We start from the raw sequence: 23,769 nt of genomic DNA on the forward strand, positions 1-23,769 counted from the left end.
TTAGTATATTGCAATATACAGCTGGTGATATATCATGAAGTTCAAAACCAGATATCACCCAGCCCTAGCTGTCACAAAGGCAGTTTGCTAAGCAGGGAGGAAAGCGGTACCCAGGCTGACTGGATTCTCCATCGCCTGCCCTGGCAAGCGGTCCAGGCACTGACAAAACAGGTTGGCAGGTAAAATGGCATCCAGGTGGCATCCCTCTCTGCAAGCTGCCAGGAAGCAGATTTGACCGCCAAGCCCCTCCTAGATTCACCAGGCAGCAAATGCTCAGCTTACGATTCATCAGAAGGACAGCCGTCATCTCTGAAGTTGTGCCGGGATGCTGGGAGGATGGAAATGTCTTTCAACGTACCTGCGCATCCCATTGATCTCCACCTCAAAGCGAAGTTTGCCGTGGTGTTGACAAAAGGGAGCGCATCGTGCGTTAATGGAGTACAGATAGGCACAAAGGCTGCAGGTGACGAGAGATTTCTGGCTCCGTGTTCTTGGGAAATAAAAGGCAGGCATTCAAGTCAAGAACTTTAAAAGCCAAAGCACATATATTACATATACGAATGTCCCTCGCTGTTGGAATGTTTGCAGCCAAGAATAGCTCAAGTGCGGCACGGGGGCCGATTCACACAAACCTGAAGGCCAAGCAACTTCTCCGCCTGTGAAAAAGCAGCAACAGAATCCACAGATCAGCACCTGCATGCACCGGGAGTTCTAGAGTGCAATGAGGGCGCACTCTCAGTGCACTTCGGCCACTTGCTCTTTTTAAAAAATATTTATTAAGTTCCCATTTTACCACATTTAAACAAATCCTTATTATACTCATTACATATTTGCTCAACTGAGCTTCGACTCCCCTCCCTCCCATCTCAGGGCTTCCATATTTCATTCTTACTTCATAGCATTTATACATTTTCCCATTTACGTTTCACTCCTTCTGTTGTTGTTGTTGTTTAGTCATTTAGTTGTCTTCAACTCTTCGTGACCCCCTGGACCAGAGCACGCTAGGCACTCCTGTCTTCCACTGCCTGCCGCAGTTTGGTCAAACTCATGCTGGTAGCTTTGAGAACACTGTCCAACCATCTCGTCCTCTGTCGTCCCCTTCTCCTTGTGCCCTCCGTCTTTCCCAGCATCAGGGTCAGGAGCAGGGGAGAGAGACGGAGGCAGACATTGATGCCAAAATCCAGCATCGCCTGAGCTCAGTGAGTGCAGTTTTCTCCTGACTGAAATGCAGAATGTTTGGGACTTCCGGAGGCGGCGCGAACGGCAATGGCGGTCCTTTTCCTTTAGTGAAAAGGAAGCTCCGCGGAGATCGGGTCATCCGCTACGGCGAAGCGGAGACCCGCGTCTGAAACCCACAGGCAGCAAGAGCCTGTGGTCCTGGGACTCGGCGGGTGCCAGAAGCGGCTCCTGAAACGCAGAGGGAACCCCATAAGGGGCTCTGGAACGTGGAGGGGGTCCGCGGCACTGTGAGTCGATCGCTACTCCTGCGGAGTGAAGCCGTACAGCCGCTGTCGGTGAGCGCTGACCTTTTTTCCTGGAAAGACTGATTCAAAAAGCAACAATCCGTGAGTAAAAGGGGAATTGGAACTTAAATTCGTAAATAAATTTGGCTGAAAGCGGATTGACGTTAAAAGGAAGTCCGTCTTCCGCTGCTGCTTAAACATCAAAGCAAAGACTGGGGCATTTGGAGCCTTTGAAGGGGTGCTAAGGAGAGACTGATCTATGCATCCACTGGAGCTGCTTTCTGTATGAAGTGAAGATTTAATTAAACCTTAGGATCTATCCTTTTAATGGACTGTGCTAATCTTCTTCCTTTGAAGTTTTACCATTCTGAGAAACCCAGGCATTTGGAACTGCTTAGAAATAGAGCTGTCAGATTGCAGATTTTGACACTTTGTTATTGGGACTTGTTACAACCTGAGTGCTTGTGGACTTGCTACTTTGAATTACCACTGTTGCACTTGTCTGAGACAAAGTGATACTTTTTATACCAACTCTGCTAAGCATAACTTAACTGAAAGCTATTGGAAACTATATTGGAATTTATTGAATCTTATTGATTTGCTTCTTCCCTCAAGATATTACGAGCTCCCTCTAGAGGATTTTGGACTTACAGATGTGACTCAATTTTACTTTCTCTTTCCCTTCCTTTGTTTTGACTGTTTGCTCTCTGGGCTGCCGTATTCCCATGGGAACAACTCGGTTTGACCTTGATTGCTAGATAAAATTGGCATGAGTGGCGCAAGAAAAAAAGACGCTAGAGTTAGAACCAGACAAACAACTCTAACTTTAGCCTCACAGGCACGTAGATCTTCTGTTCCTACTTTGCCGGTGGCAGGGGAGGAAGAAATTGAGCAACTACAAGAGGAAGATATGGCTGCAGGATCATTAGGCTCAACTTTAGAGAAAATCTTGGAAAAATTGGAAACTTTGGACAAGAAAGTTGATGAGCAAACGGCTAAAATTGACCAAAATGCAGCCAGCTTAAGCAAAATAAATGACCAAGTGGCTCAGAACGTACAAGCAATTGGACAGTTATCAGATGCCACCGTAGAAAACCGTAAATTGGCTGAGGCAACTAATCAAAAAGTAGAAGAATTGGAACAAGAGGTCAAGCCACTGTCTAAACAAGTTGGGGAGCAGCAGATGTATCTGTCTATGATTGAATTGCGGAACCAGGAGAATAATCTGAGACTGAGGGCGATACTAGAACTTGAACAAGGAAACTTAATTGAGTTCCTGACTAAAGAATTTTCTAAATTCTGGCCTTTGGAAGAAGGAAAGGACTTTAAAATTGTGTCGGCCTTCAGACTCGGAAAGTTTGCGAGCAAAGGCAAGCCCAGAGACTGTTTGATAACCCTGAGATCGAAGGAGGAAAGAGATAAAATTCTAGGCCTACACTACGGAAAGTCACTGGACATCTCGGACAAGAGAGCTGAAATTTACAAAGATATCCCGAAACAACTTTTGGACCTTAGATCCACCTATCTGGAACTAGTTAAGCTGTTGAGGAGCAACTCAATTATATTTAGGTGGGAATTTCCTCAGGGGTTATCCTTTACTTTTAGAGGGAAGAAGGTTAAAATTAAATCACCTGAAGATAGAGACAAATTTTTGACTGCTTACGGAGAAGATCTTCAAAAAGGGCTTGAACTACCCTTGAGACCTGGACCAATTCCACCTTCGGAAGCTGAAGATTCAGAGAAAAAGATACCCCCACCAGAACAATAACAGATTTATTCAGGATGTCTCTGCAACTTTTGAGTTGGAATATTAATGGCGCCAATTCCCCGGAAAAAAGAAGAAGAATATTTCACATATTGAAAAAAGAACAATTGGACATTATTTGCTTGCAAGAAACACATGTGACCAGGCTCCACAGAAAAGTGTTAATAAACAAAAGACTAGGCCAAGAATTTATCTCTTTGGATCAAGTTAAGAAAAGAGGAGTGGTGATATATGCAAAGGAGAGCCTGTCACCAAAATTTTTATTTAAAGATAAACAAGGAAGAATTTTGGCAATTGAGATACAACACCAAGGAGAGAAGCTTTTGATATTAGGAATTTATGCACCAAATGAGGGGAAATCGGAATTTTACAAGAAGCTTCACGAGAACATGCTGGATTATCTGGACTATGACAACATCATTATGATGGGAGATATGAATGGGGTTGTTTCAACCAACATGGATAAGTCACAAAGTCAAAATGTAACAAAGGATGGCAGACTACCAAAGACTTTTTTTGAACTAACTGATAATATGGACTTGATTGACATTTGGAGAACAAAGAACCCCTTGGGAAGAGAAGGAACATTCTTTTCTGAAGCCCAACTGACTTGGACAAGAATCGACCAAATATGGATATCTAGAGGTCTGGCACCTAAGATCAAAAAAGTGGAAATCTGCCCAAAGACCTGCTCCGACCATAATGCAGTAAAGATGGACATGAGACTACTACCAACCGGCTCCTTCAGATGGAGGATGAATGACAATTTGCTTCGGGATCAGGAGATCATTAAGAAGGCCCAAAAAGCTTTGAAAGATTACTTCGAGATAAATTTGAACACTACGGTGGAAAAAAGAATTATCTGGGACGCAAGTAAGGTGGTGATGAGGGGGTTCTTGATACAGCAGAATGCGGTAAAGAAAAGGACACAAAATGAGAAAAAAGACAGAATTTTGGAGAAAATTAAAGACTGTGAGAAGAAATTAAGGGTTAAACCGAAGTCACAGCCGATCCTGAGAGAAATTAAACTTTATCAGGCGCAATATTCTAAATTGATAAATCAGGAAATAGAGTGGAAAATTAAACTAATGAAACAGAGAACATTTGAATCGGCAAACAAATGTGGGAAACTGCTAGCTTGGCAGTTGAAGAAGAGACAAAAAATGAATACAGTTACAAATTTAAAGATTGAAGGAAGAAATATACAGAACCCCGAGGAGATCAGAAAGTGTTTCCAGAGATACTTCAAACAACTGTACACTCAAGGGCCACAAGATGAGGTGGAGATTGAACAATTTTTGAAAAAGAATGGATTACCACAAGACAACCACAAGACATACCACAAGACAACAGATCAATCCTGAACTCCAAAATAACAAGACAAGAGATTGAACAAGCGATCCAGAACATGCAATTGGGCAAATCCCCAGGACCTGACGGCCTTACCTCCAAGTATTATAAGACATTGAAAGACTATTTGATACAACCATTGTTGGAGGTAGGCAATGAAATTTTGGAAGGGAAAAGGGCGCCAGAAACGTGGAAAGAGGCTTTCATCACGTTGATACCTAAATCAGAAACTAAAAAGACACAACTTAAGAATTACCCATCTCCCTTTTAAATGTGGATTACAAAATCTTTGCGGACATTTTAGCAAATAGATTTTAAAAAGTTCTAAATGAAGTAATTCATAAGGACCAGGCAGGCTTTCTCCCAGGCAGACATTTGTTTGCAAATACAAGGAATATTATTGACATTTTGGAACTTCTGCAAACAAATATTAATACAAAAGCTGTGTTAATTTTCATAGATGCGGAGAAGGCCTTTGACAACATATCTTGGAAATTTATGAAGAAAAATTTGGAAGGGATGGGAGTGGGACGGGGATTTGAAAATGGAATAGAGGCAATCTATTCAGAACAAAAGGCCAAACTGATAGTTAACAATGTGGTGAAATGCAGAATGTTTGAGGAACGGAATATTCAGAGGGAAACCAAAATGCTTGTTTATAAAGCTATTGTACTACAGTGGTACCTCGGGATACAGACCCTTCAGGTTACAGACTCCGCTAACCCAGAAATAGTACCTCAGGTTAAGAACTTTGCTTCAGGATGAGAACAGAAATCATTCTCCAGTGGCATGGCGGCAGCAGGAGGCCCCATTAGCTAAAGTGGTGCTTCAGGTTAAGAACAGTTTCAGGTTAAGAACGGACCTCCAGAACGAATTACGTACTTAACCCGAGGTACCACGGCACTAACCTTACTGTAGTTGTACTACTAACCTTACCTGTGAAACATGAATCCACTTATAAAAGCCAAGGATGATGATGATATAATAATAATAATAATAATAATAATAATAATAATAATAATAATAGGCCTGCCTGCCAAACTGGTGATCCATTATGCCAAATGTAACCCACCAACCTAGCAGTGCTTCCTACTTAAAACTGCAAAAACTAGGGTTTATTACATACCTGGGAGATCACAACTCATAGGTGGGGACGTCCAATTTTTACTTCCTTGGTCAGCTACCCTGCTGGCCTGGGACTGCTCGGTTTGTGGGCTTCCCATTTGGAAATCAAATGGTGAACTGGACCTTCATTTCGATCCAGCAGGGCTCTTTTCATGTCCCCTTTGTTGCGGTTTTGCTTTGCTTAAAGATAAACAAGCACTAATAGTGAGCCATTGACCCAGACTGAAATCCCTGCAGAAGACCTCGGCGGAGTTCTGTGGGTAGCTAATGGCTGCGAGTTTTATTATTAATGTGCCAAGCCTTACAATTTGCCTACATCTGTTAATGTAATTATGTGTTTTGTGTCAAGCACTCTCTGGTTGCACATTGCCAGCAAATTGCGTTTACAGGTCTGCCTGAACCCACAAACAACTCTTAAATCTCTCCTGTTGCTCAGGCAGCAGAGAAACTAAAGGGCCTCATTAGCTAAGAGGTACATATTACCCCAGAGTTTTCACCCTGGTGATTTTATTTATATATTTATTAAATCGGTACACTGCCCTTCGTGCGAAGATGGCAGGGAGACCCACAACATAAAAATGCAAAAAGGGAACACAAGGCGCATAATAAAAACAAGAACAAACAAATAACACCCCCCCCACACACACACAAACACATTTAATAGGCCATGGAAATCACAACCAGCCAAAGGCCTGGCTATAGAGAAACATTTCCACCTGGCACCTAAAGACTTCTAATGAAGGTACCAGGTGTGCCTCCCTGGGGAGAGCATCCTATGAATGGGCAGCAGCTGCAGGAAAGGCCCTCCCTCACGTTCCCACCCTCTGTCCTCTCGCAGAAGAGGTACATGAAGAACGGCCTCAGATGATGCTTGCAGGGTCCAGGTTGGTTCAAACTGAGAGATGCAGTCCTTGCAGTATTATGGTCTTGAGCCCTTTAAGGCTTTGTAGGCTGGACCATAAGGCTGTAAGCCTGGACCATAAAGAAGGCTGATCACCGAAGAATTGGTGCTTTTGAATTCTGGTGCTGGAGGAGACTCTTGAGAGTCCCATGGACTGCAAGAAGATCAAACCTCTCCATTCTGAAGGAAATCAGCCCTGAGTGCTCACTGGAAGGATGGATCCTGAAGCTACTCCAGTACTTTGGCCACCTCATGAGAAGAGAAGACTCCCTGGAAAAGACCCTGATGTTGGGAAAGATGGAGGGCACAAGGAGAAAGGGACGACAGAGGACGAGATGGTGGGACAGTGTTCTCGAAGCTACCAGCATGAGTTTGACCAGACTGTGGGAGGCAGTGGAAGACAGAAGTGCCTGGTGTGCTCTGGTCCATGGGGACACAAAGAGTCGGACACAACTAAACGACTAAACAACAACAACAAGGTCAAAACCAGAACTTTGAGTTGGGCTGGGAAACTACAGTGGATGCTTGGGTTGCGAACATGATCCGTGCGGGATGCACGTTCGCAACCCGCAGCTGTGCATCTGCACACGCACGGGTTGCAATTCAGTGCTTCTGCGCATGCTCAAAGTGCGATTTAGCGCTTCTGTGCATGCGCGACCGCCAAAACCCAGAAGTACCCCGTTCCGGTACTTCTGGGTTTCGGCGATCTGTAACCCAAAAAAACCGTAACCTGGAGCGTCTGTAACCCGAGGTATGGCTGTAACTGGTAGCCAAGATTAGCAATATATGCCGAAACCATTTTTCCCCAGTGACCAACCTGGCTGCTGAATTCTGCACCAGTTGAGGCTTCCAAACTGTCTTCAGAGGCAGCCCTGTGTATAACGCATTGCAGCAATCTAACCCTCAGGTTGCCAGAGCATAGACAACAGTAGTTAGGCTATCCCTGTCCAGATAGGGACATAGCTGGGCCACCAGCCAAAACTGACAGAAGGCCCTCCATGCCACCAAGGCCACCTGAGCAAAGGATCAAGAAGTCCCTGGTCCTTCAGTGGAATGCAATCCCATCAAGGGCAGGCAATCTCCCAGTCAACAGTGGGAACCCCCCCCCCAACTAACAGCGTCTCAGTCTTTTCTGGACTGAGCTTCAGTTTATTGGCTCAGCAGGGATGGAGGAAAGAGGGTGCGGTGGGTATGGTTCGCCCCAGGTGTCACCACTGAGGGGGGGGGACAAAATGCCGGGCGGCACTCACCGCGGGGCCTGCAGCGCGCCCAAGCCACGCGTCTCTCCTGGGAGAAATGCAGTGGCTTGGGCACACACAGGCTCCATGCTGTTAGAATTCCTGCTCCGTGATTGCAGTCATGGGGTTTTTGTCTTTCACATGACGGTGTATGTTTTGACTCCACAGAGTGGGAAGTGATGGAGACAGGATGTTTGTGTTCCTGTGTTCTGCGAAGTGGGACTATTGTCCTTTGTTCTTTTTCTCTTTGCTGTCTGATGCTAGAGAGAGAGGGAGCCATGTTGCAGTGCTCTGTGTGCGTTTATATGTAAATAAAGTAGATTAGCCAAAATGCTGAGTTGCTGAGGTCTGTCACACAAATTGCAAAGACTCTGCGGCTCCCTAAGTGTGCTGGTGTCAGTTGGCATCGGTCGCTGTGATGTTCAGGATGTTCAGGCCACATCCTTTTTCTCAGTCAACTCCTCAGAGCTGCCAGAAAGAATAAAGGTAAAGGACGCGGGTGGCGCTGTGGTCTAAACTTCAGAGCCTCTTGGGCTTACCAATCGGAAGGTTGGCAGTTCAAATCAGCACAACGGGGTGAGCTCCTGTTGCTCTGTCCCAGCTGCTGCCAACCTAGCAGTTTGAAAACACACCAGTGCAAGGAGATAAATAGGTACCACTGTGGTGGGAAGGTAAACGGCATTTCCGTGCACTCTGGTTTCCGTCACGGTGTTCTGTTGCACCAGAAGTGGTTTAGTTCTTCTGGCCACATGACCCGGAAAGCTGTCTGCAGACAAACGCCGGCTCCCTTTGCCTGAAAGCGAGATGAGCACCACAACCCCAGAGTCACCTTAGCCTGGACTTAACCATCCAGGGGTCCTTTACCTTTTTTACCTTTTACCAGAAGGAATAAGCAAAGTTGATGAAGAATAAACACCTGAATACCAGCACCCCGTGACAGTTGCTTTAGCACCTCTCTGCTCAGGGAGAAGAAATGTAAAAGCATTCAAGCAGTGTCTTAACTGCTTTCTGCCCTGCATGGCAAACACATTTCACAAGCAGTGAAGCCTCCCGTTCTCCTTCCCTTTGGATGTCAGTCTTGCTTCGTGTACGACTCATGAAATGGCCCTGTCACACTTGGGTGTTCCATTTTGAACAGGATCCAGCATGTGCCGTTCTTTTGTTCTGTCAAGCCGGTGCAACACTCAGGAACCAGGAGATGTCAGGAGCTGTCGCTGAAGACGCTGCTGCTGTGAGCTCAAAGAAACCCACGAAGCTTTCAAGGGAAGCCTTTGGGTTGCGCTAATGTACTCAATTGGAGAACAATCCCGAGGTGAGTAAAAGGTTGGTGCAGGGTAATTGGGTTTGCGAACTTTTCATGTGAAGGTGTCAGGAGTCCAGGTTCCCAGCTTGATAACACAGTAAGCGTAGGTAATTAAAAAGGAGGATTTATTGCAAAAACGAAGAGATAGCTCCGGATGGCTCTGACAAAGCCTCCAGCATCATTACTCAAGATGACCCTTCTGAAGACTTCTTCCGGTGTCTACAGAATATATTGAACTGATGCCCCTTGCATCTCTTGTTTTGCTTCCTGTCTAGCAGCCTTCCCATTTGTTGACTCCTCAGACGTATTGGATCAAATCCAGCCTCTTCCTTTTCCGAGAGACTATCTCTGAGTCTATTCGCTCCTATTTGTGTTTCCTGCGAGCTTTGTCGGTGTTCTAGCCCGCTCTCAGCTGCTGCCTTATCAGGCTGCCCATCAAGGTCAGGAAGAGCCAAAGTCTGCAACAACGGCAGCAAGGATACTTATCGCTAAGAATTGGAAAACTCAAGATCTACCCACGCTGGAAGAATGGCAGATGCAACTGATGGACTATATGGAACTAGCTGAGATGACTGGCAGAATCCGAGACCTGGGAGAGGAGAGGGTCGAAGAAGACTGGAAGAAATTCAAGACTTATTTAAAAAAACATTGTAATTTGGTTGAATGTTAAGAAAGGATGCTAGATCATAAATAATTGTGCACCACTAAATTAGATGGAATTAAGATGATAAGTAAGTTTGAGGAAAAATTATAAATCTATTGGAGAACTAACAGATTATATTTAAATGAATCTGACACAAGAGTGTAAACAAGATGATAAATTGCGGGCAAGAATTGACAACGATGCAAATGGGAGCGGGAGGTGTGAGGGAGTCCAAAGATGTTAAGAAAGTATGTTATGATATATGTTATTCTGTTTCTTTATCTTTGCATTTTTATTTAAAAATCTTAATAAAATATTTATATAAAAAAAGGAAGAGCCAAAGTCTGCAGCTGCCGACTCTCCTGACTAACATCTAATCCTCTCTGTTCCTAGCTGCTTTCTGCAGTTGGCTGCAAACCTTCACTCGGAGCTGGCTCATTCCTGACAGAAGGTATAGAGTCAGAAGGCTGTTTGTTCTTGGGAGATTGGGACTGGGGCCATAAGAACGTAAGAAAAGTCTGCCAGATCAGGCCAATGGCCCATCTAGTCCAGCATCCTGCTCTCACAGTGGCCAACCAATGTGAAGCCCACAAGTAGGACCTGAGCACAACAGAAATTCTCCCCTCCTGTGGTCTCCAGCAACTGGTATTCAGAAACACTCCTGCCTCTGATGGTCAATGATCATTGATAGCCTTCTCCTTCATGAGATGTACTTGTGCTTCTGAAACAGCGCAATGGATTTCACCAGTCAGGGGTGCTGTTGCTGCAGATTTTCCTGCACTGGCAGGGGCTAGAGGACCTCTGAGTACCTTCCAAGTCTGTGCTCCTCTTTCCATAACCCATCCCTAGCCTCTGCTGTGCACAGATACCACAGACAGTGGTCCAGCGCTAAGAGCAGGCATAGGCAAACTCGGCCCTCCAGATGTTTTGAGACTACAATTCCCATCATCCCTGACCACTGGTCCTGTTAGCTAGGGACAATGGGAGTTGTAGTCCAAAAACATCTGGAGGGCCGAGTTTGCCTATGCCTGGCTAAGAGCCATCTCAGATTTTTGTTGTTGTTTAGTCGTTTAGTTGTGTCCGACTCTTCGTGACCCCCTGGACCAGAGCACGCCAGGCACTCCTGTCTTCCACTGCCTCCTGCAGTTTGGTCAAACTCATGCTGGTAGCTTCGAGAACACTGTCCCACCATCTCGTCCTCTGTCGTCCCCTTCTCCTTGTGCCCTCCATCTTTCCCAACATCAGGGTCTTTTCCAGGGAGTCTTCTCTTCTCATGAGGCGGCCAAAGTCTTGGAGCCTCAGCTTCAGGATCTACCCTTCCTGTGAGCACTCAGGGCTGTTTTCCTTCAGAATGGATAGGTTTGATCTCCTTGCAGTCCATGGGACTCTCCAGAGTCTCCTCCAGCACCATAATTCAAAAGAATCAATTCTTCGGCGATCAGCCTTCTTTATGGTCCGGCTCTCACATCCATACATCACTACTGGGAAAAACATAGCTTTTACTATATGGACCTTTGTTGGCAAGGGGTTCAGCAAAAGACGTCCATTCACTTGCACAGATATTTCTAACCTCCTGGATGCTGGGATCTTATTTTTAAGCAAGTGTTTTTTTGTTTTTGTTTTTGCTCTTTTCCCACCTTTCAAATGTAGACAATAATGCAAGAGGCCTGCTCTTGGGGCCTTGAGCTTCTGAAACAGCACGATGAATTTCCCTTATTTAGGCGGCCAATCAGGGATGCTAGTTTCCCACCACGAATGTGGGAGGGGGGGGACTATTAAGGGGCCAACCTGTCAGATCCTCTGCAAGAACGAACGCAGACAATTGCTGTCAAGTCCTTCCGGAAATAATGGAAGTCCTCCTGGTGTGCGTCTCTCCCTCTTAGCTTTGTGCCATGTTTTCTTAATCAATGGAATCACCCACTTGTAATTAACTTGGCAACATCGGCCTTGTCAACTGACCTTTCTGTTTGATGGAACAATTATAATTACATTGTCACTTCAGATTGGTTTAACAAACAACCAGAAAATGTTCCTTAATAAGCTGCCAGCAGCGAGATGGCAGTTTACGGCGGTTTAAAAGAATGCTTAATCTGAGTTAATTAATACAGTCTAATCTACCAGAACTAATGAAAACTTTCAGCAACGCTGGTAGGTTGCAGCCACCAGACTCGGCAGAGTTGCAAGTTGCAAATGTGTCAAAACATCAATGGCAAAGCGAGGAGGGGAAGCTATTACCATTGAAAGGGTTAAATGGTTGCTAAACGGATTCAAGAGAGCTTTTGAGGAAAGGCTGAAAGAAATACATGCATCCCATGAGCTAAAAAAACCACAAATACATCAGCCCAGTGGGTTATATATATATACTTGAAAGGTGATAATATGCATTTATTTATTTACAACATTACAGCATTACAGCATTTATACACTGTCCTTCGGTGCAAACAGCTCCCTGAGCAACCTGCAATAATCTGTTCTAAGGTGGTCCCAATCTTCAGACTCCCACAATCACACCATGCTCAGAAACTCAGCTTCTGTGAGATCACAGAATCATAGGACTGCGTGAGCCTCCCCAAACCCTACAATTTCAACTCTGCAATTCTGTGATTCTATTATTCTACAACAGCCGGACACACAAGGTCCAGGACTGAGTTAGGGGCATCATTGAATTGTAGAGTTGGGCATCTGCAATGCAGGAATCACAGCCCAAGAATCCATGGCAGTTGGCCATCCAACCTCTGCTTAAAAACCTCCAGGGAAGTAGAGTCCACCTTCTCCCAAGGGAGACCATTTTACTGTCGAACAGCCCTTACTGTCAGAAATTTCTTCCTGATGTTTATTCAGAAATTTCTTCCTTGCAACTTGACTACTGCAATGCACTCTACATGGGGCTACCTTTGAAGGTGACCCAGAAACTACAACTAATCCAGAATGCGGCAGCTAGACTGGTGACTGGGAGCGGCCGCCGAGACCACATAACACCAGTCTTGAAAGACCTACATTGGCTCCCAGTACGTTTCCGAGCACAATTCAAAGTGTTGGTGCTAACCTTTACAGCCCTAAATGGCCTCGGCCCAGTATACCTGAAGGAGCGTCTCCACCCCCATTGTTCTGCCCGGATACAGAGGTCCAGCTCCAAGGGCCTTCTGGCGGTACCCTCACTGAGAGAAGTGAAATTACAGGGAACCAGGCAAATGACCTTCTTGGAAGTGGTGCCCACCCTGTGGAATGCTGTCCCATCAGATGTTAAGAAAATAAATAACTACGTGACATTTAGAAGACATCTAAAGGCAGCCCTGCTGAGGGAAGTTTTTAATGTCTGATGTTGCATTTTTAATATTTTGTTGCAAGCTGCCCAGAGTGGCTGGGGAACCCAGCGAGATGGGTGGGGTACAAATAATTTCTTCTTCTTCTTCTTCTTCTTCTTCTTCTTCTTCTTCTTCTTCTTCTTCTTCTTCCTCTTCTTCTTCTTCTTTTCCTACCCTCCAGAGCAGGAGAAAACAAGCTTGCTCTATCTTCCATGGGACAGTCCTTCAGATATTTAAAGGTGGCTATCCAATCACCTCTCAGTCTTCTCTTCTCCAGGCTGAAAATGTCCAACTCCTTTCTCATAAGGCTTGGTTTCCAGACACTTAATCCTAGCCCTCCTAAATCAGGCTGTGGGGGGGGGCTATCTAGTCCAGCATTCTGTTTTCACAGTCAGGGGCAGAGCAAGGTAGGTGTGGTGGGTGTGGTCTGCTCCAGGTATCACCTCCAATGGGGGTGACAAAAGGTTGTACGGCACTCAACGTCTGTGAGAGACACCGCCGAAACGGCTCCCCCTCTGTAGGGCAGACACGATGTCCGCAAAAAAACTTTGGCTCCTCCATTTTTGCAGGCGAAAAATATGTTGTTTAGTCGTTGAGTCGTGTCTGACTCTTCATGACCCCCTGGACCAGAGCACGACAGGCACTCCTGTCTTCCACTGCCTCCTGCAGGGTCTTTTCCAGGGAGTCTTCTCTTCTCATGAGGCGGCCAAAGTATTGGAGCCTCAGCTTCAGGATCTGTCCTTCCAGTGAGCACTCAGGGCCGATTTCCCTAAGAATGGAGAGGTTTGATCTTCTTGCAATCCATGGGACTCTCAAGAGTCTCCTCCAGCACCATAATTCAAAAGCATCCATTCTTCGGTGATCAGCCTTCTTTATGGTCCAGCTCTCACTTCCATACATCACTACTGGGAAAACCATGGCTTTAACTATACAGACATTTGTTGGCAAGGTGATGTCTCTGCTTTTTAATAATAATGTGTGTGTGTGTGTGTGTGTGTGTGTGTGTGTGTGTGTGTGTAAATGTGGGGGGGTGACAATAAATTTTCCGCACCAGGTACCCCCTGACCTTGCTACGCCACTGCTCACAGCAGGGAACCGGATGCCTCTGGGAAGCTGAAAAGCAGGACTTGGAGGCAACAAAAACACACTCCAGCAGAACCAATATTTGAAGGGTGTCGTAAAGCACAGAGTCACTGTTAAGCACAGCCTGATAGCTGTGAACTCAACTGGAGTGACCCATCGACCAGCGAAATTGGCTGTCTGTAGCCTGCATTGGGGGGGGGTGTTTTTGTTCCCCATTTGATGTTTATGTCCATGGAGACTTTACAAGCCAAACCAGATTAAATTCATTACTCCTTTCTCTTCCTTTCCATTTCCTTTGCTCATTGTTCTTATTATGTCCTTATAAAAGGGTATTTTTGAAATAATTTACAGGACTGTTATTTTAAAAAGAAAAAAAGAAGTTTAAAGTAAAAAAAAAATCGTTTGTATTGAGTTGCTCACTGGGAAGAATCTTGCTCATTCTTCCTTGAAGGAAGTAGATTATAAAAACCACCACCCATAAACCAATTGAAAACTTGCCTTTTTATGCTCTTTAAGCCCATCCTTGGGTTAATGTGATGGAATTCAGGACTTAATTTTTTAATAAATATGCATGGAAACTCAGCGCACCTAAGCAAACAGGTGCACTTAGCGTGGGCGACCACTGAGAGTGAGAATGTCAAAGGAGTCGTTCACCCTCAGCAGAGAGGACAAGAGGAGTTAAGGAAACCCGTTGTCTAGGAAATGAAGCCTTGAAACTCAGATCACAGGACCTTGGAGGATCAGAGCTCTGATTTCTCTAATGTAGGGACAGAAATATCAACAACCTCAGATATGCAGATGAAACAACCTTGATGGCAGAAAGTGAGGAGGAATTAAAGAACCTTTTAATGAGGGTGAAAGAGGAGAGCGCAAAATATGGTCTGAAGCTCAACATCAAAAAAACGAAGATCATGGTCACTGGTCCCATCACCTCCTGGCAAATAGAAGGGGAAGAAATGGAGGTAGTGAGAGATTTTACTTTCTTGGGCTCCATGATCACTGCAGATGGTGACAGCAGCCACGAAATTAAAAGACGCCTGCTTCTTGGGAGAAGGGCAATGACAGGCCTAGACAGCATCTTGAGAAGTAGAGACATCACCTTGCCAACAAAGGTTCGTATAGTTAAAGCTATGGTTTTCCCAGTAGTGATGTATGGAAGTGAGAGCTGGACCATAAAGAAGGCTGATCGCCGAAGAATGGATGCTTTTGAATTATGGTGCTGGAGGAGACTCTTGAGAGTCCCATGGACTGCAAGAAGATCAAACCTCTCCATACTGAAGGAAATCAACCCTGAGTGCTCACTGGAAGGACAGATTGTGAAGCTGAGGCTCCAGTACTTTGGCCACCTCATGAGAAGAGAAGACTCCCTGGAGAAGACCCTGATATTGGGAAAGATGGAGGGCACAAGGAGAAGGGGGCGACAGAGGACGAGATGGTTGGATAGTGTTTTCGAGGTTACCAGCATGAGTTTGACCAAACTGCGGGAGGCAGTGGAGGACAGAGGTGCCTGGCGTTCTCTGGTCCATGGGGTCACAAAGAGTCGGACACGACTAAACGACTAAACAACAAAAACAGGGACAGAAACTGGATCCAGGTGGTGGGCTGGATCCAAAACTCCTGCACCCCCTGAGGACCACTTTGATGTCACCTGGTGGCAGGTGATTCAACTTCCAAGGAAGCACCTTTCTTCATCTGTTCAAGGGAGGGTTTTTTTTCTTCCCCTTCGCAGATCAGCTTGAATTAAAGGTGCAACTCAGCATTTCAAGCCACAAGTACGTGAACTTCCTTTTCAGTTGCAGTTTGGTGTTTCTTGAAACAGGCACCTTTTTCTGTTACCATATGGCAGAAGAAAATAAGAAGGGGCTGCTGGATCAGGCCACTTGCCCATCTAGGCCAGCATCCTGTTCTAACAGAGGCCATCCAGTTGCCCCAACAGGAAACCTGTGTGGGAATCTTCAGGGTGGCAGGAGAGGATATACTGTTTATTAATATGCTTCCTAACCTGTGCTAGCAAGTCCCTTTACTTAGCAGAGTTACATTCCCCCTTTTTACATGCACAACAGATAGCTGGTTGCAGGCTCGTGTGAGCCTCTCACTATTATACAATTCAATCTGTATTCAGATTGAATTGTACGTTCCTGGTAAGTTCCCTTGAATCCCTCTTAAAAGAATAAAGACATGACAATCTTATTTAAAGCCAATAAAAGAAGTTTACTTACATCAGTTCACAGTTGGATTCCTGAAGGCAGACTTAGTCACAAATATGTACATGTGGATCTACCCCATAAGGGGGAATAATCCCAGTTGGTCAAACAACAAAGGGAATGAAAAAGAGAGAGGTGTGCTGCGTGACTCGTCCTTTTGTTACCTGGACAGGTTAGGTCACGCCCACCTTCCATCACATGCAAAAGGAAGAATGCTCCAGCCAGGAGGAACAGGAAGTTTCGACTGGCTGGACCAAACATTCCCTTGCATGTCTTCTCTAGCATTACAAAGAATGTTGGACTTGACTGCTCTCAGTGGATTACATCCCAGAACCTGTAAGTAGGATTTGAACACAAAAGCCCCCACCCCTCATGTGGTTTCCAGGAACTGCCATTCAGAAGCATTGCTGCCTGTCATGGTCCAGTCTACAAGCAATCGAAGTCCTGGATGAGGACGTTGGGACCGGGGGCAAGATGGCGAGGTGGGAGCAGGAATGAGAGTCCAGAAGCCAGGGGTCCGAGGGTCAGCAAGCAGGGCGTCACGAAGTCTAGGGTCCAAGGGTCGAGAAGCAAGAAGTCACGAAGTCAAGGGTCCGAGGGTCGAGAAGCAAGGAGTCATGAAGTCAAGAGTCTGAGGGTTGAGAAGCAAGGAGGCAAGAAGGCGAGGTCCGAGGATGAGGAAGCAAAAAGCCCAAGGCAGGGAACATGTTGCTGTGGCAAAGAGCCGGAGGGAAATGCTGACCTCATATCCCTTCCTGGCTCTTGCCACCAGGTGCTGTGAGTTACCAAGCAGCCTCACCTGTGCGGACGCACGTTGCCTCTCCAGAACAAACTTAGGAAGGCCCCAATCCTGCGAAGCCCTATGGTCACAGGGACTGGCTCCTCCATGCACTCCTGACACTGCTTCCAACTGTGGACACAGAACAAAGCCATCCTGGCTAGTAACCATCGATAGCCCTTTCCTCCGTGAATTTGTCTAATCCTTTCTCTCCTTTTGTAGTAATTTTTATGAAGTTTCCAATTTTACATTTCCACTTAAACAGTTTACAAACTTTAGGATATCCAAATACTTCCCTTCCTCTCTTTCCATGGTTCATTTTACATATCATACGTTCCTGAAAGAGTCAGCGGAAGAAGATTGGAAGAAATTCAAGGACTATCTACAGAAATACTTTAAAATTAATGAAAGATAGAATGATGTTGGACAGAAATTAAATGGTTACCAGCTGTAATGTAAAGGTGGAAAAATAAGCTAAGATAAGTTATATTAACGTGGTAATAAGGACTTTGTTGAAATTTAAGTTTAAACTGGAATACAAAAGGGGGAGGTGAGAGGAAGTCCGGGATATAAGGTAATGGAGATAAGATTTTGGGAATTATATCTGTTTTGTTTTGTTGTTAAATGTATATTTATGTTTTTTGTTTATGTTTTTCTGTTGTGTTAATTGGATTCTTTTTTGGTTTATAAAATTGAAAAACTTTTAATAAATATTTATATTACATATCATACGTTCCTGCATATTTTACTATAGCCATTCGAATCTGATTTCCACTTTTACATCAATCAAATATTATTTACATTGTTGAATTTATCTTAATGCTGCCAGAGTTTTTCACTTGTGTACAGTCCCCCCCCATATATTTAATAAATGTTTTCCACTCTTCCTTAAATATATGTTCTTCTTGCTCTCTTATTCTATGTGTTAAATCTGCAAGTTCTGCATATTCTGTCATCTTAAATTGGCAATCCTCTAGTTGGGACTTTGCTCATTTTCCATTTGGGGGCTAACAAAACATGGGCTGCAGTTGTTGCATACATAAATAACCATCTGTGGATCATTTTCAAATAATTCCCTTTCAGTGAATAGCATGCAGTAAATTTTGGGTCACTTTTCCAAAGTTTCTCCCAGAGGTTAAGATCTATAAAAAGGTAAAGGGACCCCGACTGTTAGGTCCAGTCGTGGCCGAGTCTGGGGTTGCAGCGCTCATCTCGCTTTATTGGCCGAGGGAGCCGGCGTACAGATTCTGGGTCATGTGGCCAGCATGACTAAGCTGCTTCTGGCGAACCAGAGCAGCGCACGGAAACGCCGTTTACCTTCCCGCCAGAGCGTTACCTATTTATCTACTTGCACTTTGAGGTGTTTTCAAACTGCTAGGTTGGCAGGAGCAGGGACCGAGCAACGGGAGCTCACCCCGTCCTGGGGATTCGAACCGCTGACCTTCTGATCGGCAAGTCCTAGGCTCTGTAGTTTAACCCACAGTGCCACCCGCATCCAAGATCGATATTGTGTCCTATATATATATTGCCCATTGCTTCATTGAAGCTTTCACAAGCTCGTTTTTCGTTTCCCATTCTAATCAAAAATTGTACGTTTTACACAGAAGTTTGTCCTTATTTTGTAAAAGTTCTTTTTCAAATTGTGGTCCTAATTTGTCTAATTCTCTTTTAAAGCCATCCAAGTTGGGGCAGGTCCCTGACTCCTGTGGCAAGGAGTTCCACGGTTTAACGGTGTGCTGTCTGAAGAGGGGCTTTCTTTCTTCAAGCCAGCTTACCGAAAGGCCCGGTCTTCCATCACGGCCAGACACAGGGAACTCCGGCAAGTTTGACAGGCATCCTGCCGATCGAACAAACCGGAACTGACTTTTGGAACTGCTTTGCGAGATGTTCTTGCAATGGCATTCCATAGCCAATCAATATCCTAACTTCGGCTTCAAGCTTCCATTCACTCCTTAATAGAGCTGTCAGAGTTAACATGTTTGCTCAAGAAACTTCCACGGAAAGTTGTCTTCTGACAGAATTTTGATCAGGGCCATTTCTCTCTCGCTCGAGTCTTGCGGTCACCGAGGAGAGCAAAGCAAATTGATTTGCGCAAAGGGTTGATAAAGATTCTAATTCCCCGCTCTTCAAAGAAGCAGGCCTGGGCTTAACAAAAGGAGGAATTTATCGACATAAATTCAGATAGAGAGGAGCCAGGATGCAGGCTAGAGATAGGGGGAGTGGCTGCAAATTACCAGCTGAATTAGGATCAGGCTGTGCTCCAGAGTCAAGGCTCCACTGTCTTCCACCCCAAATGCCCAGAATGCCCTTAACATAAGAAGAGATGGCTGGATCAGGCCAATGGGTGATCTAGTCTAGCATCCTGTTCTCGCAGTGGCCAACCATGGTGGATTTGTAGCTGGATAATTCTTTTTTTTTTATATAATAATTTTTTATTATTTTTACAAAACAAAAAAAAAAAACAGGGAACAAGGGTATAGGAAAAACAAACAAATCACAAACAAATACATAAAACATGACTTCCCCATACCTCCCCTTCTCTGCATCATTATTTTATAATGTGTCAGCAACCCTTCAGTCAATTTCTCTATATATTCTCATTAAGTTTCCCCCTTTAATTTACGATTTACAGCTGTAGTTCTTTGTTTCTAGCCTCTCGACATCTTAACCGTCCAATATTTTGCAGTAGTTCTTAAGGTATACTTTAAATTTTCTCCAATCTTCCTCCACCGCCTCCTTCCTCTGGTCACGGATTCTGCCGGTCATCTCTGCCAATCCCATATATTCGATCACCTTCATCTGCCATTCCTCCAGAGTGGGTAGTTCTTGCATCTTCCAATACTGTATGCCGTGGTAGCATACATAAAGAAAGTCTTATCCTTCTTCGGTACCAATTGGCCCACCATGCCCAGAAGAAAAGCCTCTGGTTTCTTTGAAAACGTCCATTTAAGGACTTTCTTAATTTCATTATAGATCATTTCCCAGTAGGCCTTAATTTTTGGGCAGGTCCACCAAAGGTGATAGAAGGTTCCTTCAGCTTCCTTACATTTCCAACATTTGTTATTGGGCAAATGATAGATCTTAGCAAGCTTGACTGGAGTCATGTACCACCTGTAAATCATTTTCATAATATTTTCTTTCAAAGCAGTACATGCTGTGAATTTCAAACCGGTGGTCCATAACTGTTCCCAGTCAGCAAACATAATGTCATGACCAACATCTTGTGCCCATTTAATCATAGCTGATTTTACCGTTTCATCCTGTACATTCCATTTCAGCAGCAGGTTATACATTCTAGATAAGTTTTTTGTATTGGGTTCTAACAGTTCCGTTTCTAGCTTTGACTTTTCACTCTGGAATCCTACTTTCCTGTCCAGCTTAAACACTTCATTTATTTGATGGTAATGTAGCCAATCTCTAACTCTATGTTTTAATTCTTCATAGCTCTTTAATTTAAACTTTTCTCCATCCTTTTCTAGCATTTCATCATATTTTAACCAATTTGAGTCCATGTTAAGTTTTTTAACTGCTTTTGCTTCCATTGGTGATAACCATCTGGGGGTTTTATTTTCCATTAAATCTTTGTACCTGATCCAGACATTATACAATGCCTTCCGTACCATATGGTTTTTAAAACTCTTATGCACTTTCACCTTGTCATACCACAGATACGCATGCCAGCCGAGGTTATTATCATAACCTTCTAGATCTAAGATGTCTGTGTCCTCAAGAAGTAGCCATTGTTTTAACCAGCAGAAAGCTGCTGCCTCATAGTAGAGCCTCAAGTCCGGCAGGGCAAACCCCCCTCTATCTTTTGCGTCTGTTAAGATCTTAAACTTAATTCTGGGCTTTTTGCCCTGCCAGACAAATTTAGATATATCTTTTTGCCACCTCTTGAAACACTCCATCTTGTCCAGAATTTGTAAAGTCTGAAACAAGAATAACACTCTCGGCAATACATTCATTTTGATAACAGCTATACGGCCTAACAAGGAAAGTTTCAGTCTAGACCATATATCTAGATCCCTTTTGACTTCTGTCCAACATTTCTCATAATTGTCCTTAAATAAATTAGCATTTTTTGATGTTAAGTTTACCCCCAGATATTTAACTTTTTTAACAATTTCCAAACCCGTTACGTTTTGAAATCTATCTTTTTCTTCCGGTGTCAAATTTTTCCCCAACACTTTGGTTTTTTGTCTGTTCAATTTGAATCCTGCCACTTGACCAAATATCTCAATTAGGTCCAACACTCTTTTCATACTCTCCTCTGGCTGTTGTAATGTTAGAACTAAGTCGTCTGCAAATGCCCTTAATTTATAATGTTTCGCTCCGACCTGAATACCTTTAACCAGCGGGTCCATTCTAATCATGTTTAACAAAACCTCCAGGACAGATATAAACAGGAGGGGAGACATAGGGCATCCCTGTCGTGTACCCTTTTCTATTGATATATCATCCATCACCATACCATTCACGATTAATTTTGCTTTTTGTTCTGCATATATCGCACCTATACCATTTTGAAATCTTTGGCCTACCCCCATTCCCTGGAGATTCTTCATCATAAAACTCCAATTGATATTGTCAAAGGCTTTCTCCGCATCCACAAAGATCAAAACTGCCTTTTTGTTAATGTCCATTTCCAACAGTTCCAGGATGTCTAAAATATTTCTCACATTACTTGACATATATCTCCCTGGGAGAAAGCCTGTTTGGTCCTTATGAATCTCCCCTACTAGCACTCTTTTAAATCTTTTTGCCAGAATGTCTGCAAAAATTTTATAATCCACATTCAACAGTGATATAGGCCTATAGTTTTTTACTTGGCTTTTGCCAGTCTCTGTCTTTGGTATAAGTGAGATGAATGCCTCTTTCCACGATTCGGGAGCCTTTTTCCCCTCCAAAATTTGATTGCAAACTTCTTTCAATGGTTGAATCAACCATTCTTTTAACATTTTGTAATATCCTGCAGTTAAACCATCCGGTCCTGGAGATTTCCCCAATTTCATATTCTGAATGGCACCCTCTATTTCTTGTTCTGTTATTCTCCCATTTAAGGTCATCTTATTCTGTTCTGAGATTTTTGAAAGTCCATATTTTCTGATGAATTCCTCTATTTCTTGCTCGTTTGTTGGGCCTTGCGCGTACAATTTTTTGAAGAAGCTTTGAAAACAATTGCTTATCTCATTTGGTCTAGTGATTATTCTTCCATCTTCTTCCAAAGATGTTACAGTATTCAGTTTTTGTCTTTTTTTCAATTGCCATGATAGCAGTTTCCCGCATTTATCTGCCGATTCAAATGTCTTTTGTCTCATCTGCTTTATCTTCCATTCTATTTCTTGATTCATCAGTTCCATATATTGCATCTGATAGAATTTTATTTCTCTTAATATTTCTTGTGACTTTGGTTTAGATCTTAACTTCTTCTCTTCTTCCTTTATTTTTTCCAGGATTTTCTCTTCCCTCTCCTTTTGCTTTCTTCTCTTTAGGGAATTCTGCTGAATAAGAAAACCACGCATCACGGCTTTACTTGCATCCCAGATTGTTCTTTTCTCCACATTTGTTCTTAAATTTATCTCAAAGTATTCTCTTAAAGTTTTTTGGGCCTTCTTGTAGATTTCTTCATCTTTTAAGAGGGTGTCATTCATTCTCCATCGAAATGTTCCCGCCGTTGTTTGTTTCATTTCCATTTTTACAGCATTATGGTCGGAGCAGGTTTTTGGGCAGATTTCTATCTTCTTAACTTTTGATGCCAGATTGCTGGAGATCCAAATTTGGTCAATTCTAGTCCATGTCATCTTTGCTTCGGAGAAAAAGGTTCCCTCTCTTTCTAGAGGGTTCCTTGTTCTCCAAATGTCTATTAAGTCCATATTGTCGGTCATTTCAAAAAAAGCCTTTGGTAGTCTCCCATCCTTGGATATCACAAGTCTTTGAGCTTTGTCCATGTTTGTGGAGACTACTCCGTTCATATCGCCCATCATTACAATTTTATAGTCCATAAAGTCTGATAGAGTCTCATGCAGTTTCTTGAAAAATTCCGCCTTCCCCTCATTAGGTGCATACACCCCTACTATTAAAAGTTTTTCTCCTTGCGATTGAATTTCAACTGCCAAATATCTTCCTTGCTCGTCCTTAAATATCATTTTTGGGGCCAATTTTTCTTTAATGTACATCACTACGCCTCTTTTTTTGACTTTATCTGATGATATAAATTCCAATCCTAGTCTCTTATTTATCAGAAGCTTCCTGTGGGTCCTGGCTATATGTGTTTCTTGGAGGCATATTATGTCCAATTGTTCTTTTTTTAGAATGTAAAAAACTTGTTTTCTTTTTCGGGGAAGGTTCAAACCATTACAATTCCAGGTTAATAGTTGCAGAGACATCTTTGTTTATTGATGGGTATCTGTTCCTCCGACCGCACCCAATAATTGTTCTTCTTCGGTTGGTGGTGGTGAAGTAAGTCCAAATGATAGATTTGAAATGTCTGTTGGTTCTCTTAGGGTCACAGTCCCTTTTTGTAAGTCCTCAAAGTTTCTTTCCAAAAACTGGTCCTTGTCCTGTATTGTTTTGATCTTTATCTTCCTCCCTTTAAAGTTGAAGGACAATCC

This window comes from Podarcis gaigeae (assembly GCF_964106915.1).
Source record: "Podarcis gaigeae genome assembly, chromosome: 1".
Taxonomy (NCBI): domain Eukaryota; kingdom Metazoa; phylum Chordata; class Lepidosauria; order Squamata; family Lacertidae; genus Podarcis; species Podarcis gaigeae.